Source organism: Nycticebus coucang, chromosome 1 (genome assembly GCF_027406575.1).
Source record: "Nycticebus coucang isolate mNycCou1 chromosome 1, mNycCou1.pri, whole genome shotgun sequence".
Taxonomy (NCBI): domain Eukaryota; kingdom Metazoa; phylum Chordata; class Mammalia; order Primates; family Lorisidae; genus Nycticebus; species Nycticebus coucang.
The window spans coordinates 102185268-102191267 of record NC_069780.1 but is presented as its reverse complement, the minus strand read 5'-3'; positions in this window follow the sequence as shown (position 1 = coordinate 102191267).

The following is a 6000-nucleotide window of genomic DNA, read 5'->3' as shown; positions in this document are numbered from 1 at the left end:
CTCTCCTGTTTTCCTAGTTGCTTTTTGTTCCATCATTTTTTAAAAAACAAATAAATAACTACAGCTGAGTCAACCTCTTCCTACTACGTGAGAAAAATATGCATCAGGAGACAAATAAGTATTCTAAATTTTGAGATATTATCTTCTTTCTTAACACTCTTGTTCTCTTTCTACTTTAGGGTGAACTTGAGTATTACTTTATCAATGAGGATCTAACTGGTATTTCCTGAAGGAAGCAAAGAACCATCCATTCTTGCCTGGTAAACACTAACATATCTCACTTTTTAATATAAACACATACACACGTATGTACCACATGTCATTGTTAACAGGGAGACTTGCCAGAGAGAGGCAGTTTAAAGACAGAGGAAATGACATGCTATTTCACATTGGTCCCCTTTGGAGGAAAGTAGACGGCTGATACAATATGCCCTGCCTGGAAATATATATATCTGGAAAAGGGGCTGTTTGAAGCTATAGTGGAGTTTGGGTAAAGATATTGAGCTAAACATCAATTAACAATCCGAATAATAAAATGATTGAATGCAATGCCACCTAATAGCTTTGCTTCCTAAAGAAACACTGGATTCAGAGTCTACTCAAGATAGAAGCAAAACTCTCAGTTTAAGGTCATGATGTGGGGGAGGGACTAATAACATGGACTATGTGAATCCTACTCTAAAAAAGTAACTCCCTATGTAGAGACATCTCCCTCATTTGGACAAATATACATAAGTGCTGTATTTTAATAGTTATAGTAGAAGCATTTTACACAGCACATGAAGATATTAAAATGCTTTCATTAATCAATAGGAAGAACCTGATCAAATAAAGACCACTCTCTTTACAAAGTCTTTGCACACAGGTGGGGCAGCTCTGTTTTATTTGCAATTCACTATTTTGATAGAATCTCCATGCCAACCCAGTAACTTTTTTTGTTTCAAATTAATATGAGGTTATAAGTGTTTAGGTTACATTGTTTTTGATCCTAAGGAAAGTTCAAGTTGTAGTTGAGCCCTTCACCCAGGAGGGATGCTCACATTAGGTGAGATCCTGCCAATTACCCTTCCTTCTCCCACCTCCTCTTTCTCTCTCTCTCTTTTTTTTTTTTTTTTTTTTCTTTTTTGCAGTTTTTGGCCAGGGCTGGGTTTTAACCCACCACCTCCGGTATATGGGGCTGGCACCCTACTCCTTGAGCCACAGGTGCTACCCGCCACCTCCTCTTTCTCCTCTCCCTTCCCCCTCACTCTTTTTCTTTTGTGTGAGTATGTAGTTTTTTTTTTTTTTTTTTGGTTTCATATTAGTATTGAGCACACTGGATATTTGTACTTTACTAAGAAGAATGTATTTCAACTCCACCCAGGTAAACATAAAAGATGTAAAGTCTCAATTTTTTCTTATGGCTGAATAGTGCTCCAAGGTATACATATACCACAGTTTGTTAATCCATTCATGTATTGATGGCCATTTGGGTTACTTCCACATCTTGCCAATTGTGAATTGGGCTGCAGTATACATTCTAGTGCAAATGTCCTTGTGGTAAGATCATTTTTGTTATTCTGGGTGGATACCTAGTAGTGGGATTGCAGGATCAAATGGAAGGTCAACTTTTAGTTCTTTAAGAACTCTCCATACTTCTTGCCAACTTTTACAGCACTGGTGGGATTGCAAACCTAGTAACTTTTCAGGGTAGTACTTTGAAAGAAGCGTGAGCCTCCAAAATTTGTGATGGCTTATGAGAAGAGAATGCTATTCTAAGAAAATCATTTCCAAATTATCTGATAGTCACTTGAGGCCTAGCAGCTGCCACCCAGCTCTCTTATGTCAGCCAGCTCTTTAGTAGTCAGATTTGTTCACAGAAATGAAGAGCAGCACCATATAAATGCTTGGACAACTTGATAGTTTTTTTTCCATAATATTTACCTTTCAAGTCAATGTAAACTGACGGAAAAATTTACTTGAAATTCAATCACATGTAGCTGAGGAATGAAAAATATATTGACTAGCATGGCTTGCAATAAATCACAAAAATATAACAAAATAAATGACATTAAACAAAACATTTTAAAGTTGTGAACTACAGATCTCTCAGAATTATTTAACTGCATTGTTTACCAAGTTTCTTAATCTACACATGACTTGACAAGATGTATATGTAAATAAAATCTAATGTCTCCTTTTAGATAAACTAAATGCATTTCTCTTTAATAGTTCCTGCCTTCAAAAACAGCTGAAAACCATAAAAGGAGTTTAATACCTTCTATTTATCTATTTTTTAAAATGTATTTTACAACATCACAGTACTTCTAAGCTTAAAAATTCCTACATTTTATATCACTTATGTACCTGGTCACTCAAATTGACAGACATATCCCAAAGCATATATTTTCAATGGGTGAAGTGAAGATAGAAATAAAAATCTATCTACCAGAAGAATTGATTCTTAACAGGGGGAAAAAAAAAACACAAAAACCTCTCTGCCCTTAGAGCTGTCAGTTGACTGATAAATCATAAATCAAAATCCTTCCTATAAAATATTGAAGGAAGCCCTCTTCATGCCTAGACTTATGCTTTAATGATTTGTGCATACTAAACACAATTTGAGTCTGAAATAAATTCAAGAAGTTATCCTAGGATCCAATTTTCTCCATGCCAAAGACCATCTCCTCAATAGGTCTATAATCTTGATTTTGTGTGTGTGTAGAGAAAGAGGAAGACAGAGATTGACTTACACCATGTTATGCATCAACTTCTCCAGAAAAATTAGGTACACATATTGTAGTGTACATACTTGTGTATTTTTCAATAAAGATTAAAAATCGAATGATTAAATTAATAGATCTTAGAATGTTTATCAAAGATGGGAGTAGTTTTCAGCAAATACTTTTGTTATAATACTGATTGCTAAGAATATAAAAACAATTTCAACCTAACACCCCTATAGTCTATGCAGAGTTAAAAATACTACCAAGTAAAGTCTTTATGTGCATTATAGCTTCAAAATACATTTGTTTTGTTAAATATGTCTATTTTCCTTTTTCCCACATTCTTTTTAAATGTATTAATTTACAGAATAACCAAATGGATAAAAGAACAACTGGCAGACATCCTGGATATCTTGAAAAGACAAATGAAACTTAGTATGTAATACTCAAGTCTGTAACACACCAATTTCATTACCTTTTTTTCCCCTGAAGCCTCTTTGGAATTAAGAAAAAGAGGAGGTTAAAAGGACTGGGCATCATATCTTTGAATTAAATTATTAGGAACTACAGAAGTAGGCACAAAGAGTCTTAACAATTGGTTTTTAGGAACTCTCTTTGGTAAGGAATAAAATCTGCATAAGCCCTCGAGTGAATTGTGTGTGCTTGTGTGTGTGTGTTAGGTTTGTGCATTACAGGGCATGAGAATTTGTAAGCAGATATGGTGTCGTGTAGTTTCCCAGTTGAGTTTACATACATTCTAGCCTATTGTATGCCACAAGTACTATCATTTATTTTAATTCAAATTATCTTTATTTGATAAATATATTTTACAGATATGTTTATCAAAATACCTATATTTTACTTGTTTATGATGAATGTTTTTATATTTATTTTATGATAATATTTTTGTATCCGCCATGGAGAAAATGTATGTTTCATCATCAGTGACACAGCAAGGTCTAATTAACAGCACCTCTTCTTTCACTGTGATAGACACATGTGTGCATCTTTTGTTTTATTTTTCCAAGAGAAAGTTTACAGCACTTCCAAAGAGAGCTGAAGTGTGTGCCTCTCATGGAGGAGAAGAGGTGAGAGACACCCAAATATGCACGTTTTGACTAACTGTAAAATAATTATGAAACAAGATACATACATATATGTATAATCAATAAAACCATATGTGAATATGTTCTAAGGCATTTAAATTACACATAACAATATTTGTCATTTTTTTTTTGCAACTTAATGAACTTGTCATAACTCCAGTTTCCTGGTTTCCAGACAAGACTGGTAATATTGGTGTGTGTGTGTGTGTGTGTGTGTGTGTGCGCGCGCGCACGCGTGCACGTGTGTGCATCGTGAGATTCACCAAACATGGATAGTCAGACTATGCTCTGGGTACTCAGCTCTTTTTCTTTTTTTGATGAACCCAGAACAAAGCTGATTTCCAGAGCTTTCTTCCAGTCCAGGAGGCTTTTCTGACTCCTTTCTTGTTATCACACATTTACAAGCATGCCCTGGAAAGAGGTCAAGTATCCCTGCCAAACACCATGGGCATTTAAATGGGCCCATATCCTTGCTATAATGAATACAGATATAATTGGTGGTTTTCTGTTCCCGTCTGGTGGGCATAAGGTCAGTCAAACACTGCTGGAATCAGAAAACATAAAATAACCTCACTAGAGCAGAGATATACAGCAACCGGTTGATTTCTAAAGAAAACGCACTTGTGTGAATTTGCAGGCCCTCCAGATTAATTGTTGAAACTACTGATACATTTCCAAGACACATGAGTGATATCAACATTTGCATTTGGTTCTGAGGAACAAAGAGAAACTAGAAATGAAATACACATACATACACATATGAACCTGCATGCCTACATCTATAATTGTAGAAAGATTATTTTTTACCATTTTGTTCATAAAAATCAAAATTCTTGATAATGCATAATCCAAAATTATGTATAATGTTGGCTTATATGAGGTTATTGCACATAACTTGTTTGGGAATGAATTGGAACAAGTATATAATATAACGTTGTTAAAAATGTTCAAATTGTATGAAGTAATTTTCATGCTTAAAAAGTATGTTGCTTCTTAAATTTGTTTCCCAGGTCTAATATGGTGTAAATTCAATAAAACTGTAAATACATTCACTATTATTGACACTCTAGTTTTGATTAGTTACTTCCAAATGGGATTGAAAAATAATAGGCATGAAAATATCAAAAGAAATTGAATAATTATCAATGGCATTTTAAAATTAAAATAAAGGCCATGTTAGGTGGCTCATTTCAGTTATCCCAGAACTGTGGGAGCTAAGGCAGGAGGATCCCTTGAGCTCAGGAGTTTAAGCACAGCCTGACAAGAGTGACATCATGTCTCTACCAAAAATAGAAAAATTAGCCAGGTGTTGTGGCAGGAGCCTATAGTCCCAGCTACTCAGGAGGCTGAGGCAAGAGGATTGCTTGAGCCCAGGAGTTTGAGACTGCTGTGAACTATGATGCCACGGCACTGTACTGTGGGTAACAGAGAGACTATGTTTCAAAAATAAATAAATTAATTAATTAATTAATAAAATAAAAAGTTTATTATGTTTCTAAATATATGTATTTACATTTAAATATGTTTTCTATGAGCCCTCATACACACATGAGGACACAATCAGCTCACCAAGGTATAGTTTCCTAATTTTGCATGTAGTAATTTAATGAAAGTTCAAATAAAAACACATATTGTATGTTTTATGTTAAGCATCCTATGAATAATCTGAAAGAAGTAAGCAAAAGCAATCACTCTCCAAACTGTTTTATAAATTTTTCAGATGGAATTTGGATATGCAATTTTTTATAGTATCTGATAGCTGAGGAAGACCATGCAAGCTACTCACTTATTACTAAGTCTTTTTTATTCAAAACTTTATGATAATGGAGAGTTATCTTTAAAAAGTCCTACACTTTGAGACTAGCACTGTAATATTTCTCTGCATGTCTAAGATACAGTATTACAGTATGTACTGATGACAGCTGAGAAATTTCAGAGAAACACTAAACAGCATTTAGCTCGCTATTTCTCTTATGCGTTTTGTTCCATTACTTATGGATTTATTGTTTTAAGTTGAGTTGATTCTGTCACAAATTTGTATTGTTTATGACACTTGGCATTTGTGTTCTTTTTATCTGAATATGCAGAACTTCATAAATATGCTGTGATTATACCTATTGGCAGCAGCAACCCTGCTGGGCAATGATATGGCATCCAGGTAATCATACACCAGGTTTGCACCATGCTGA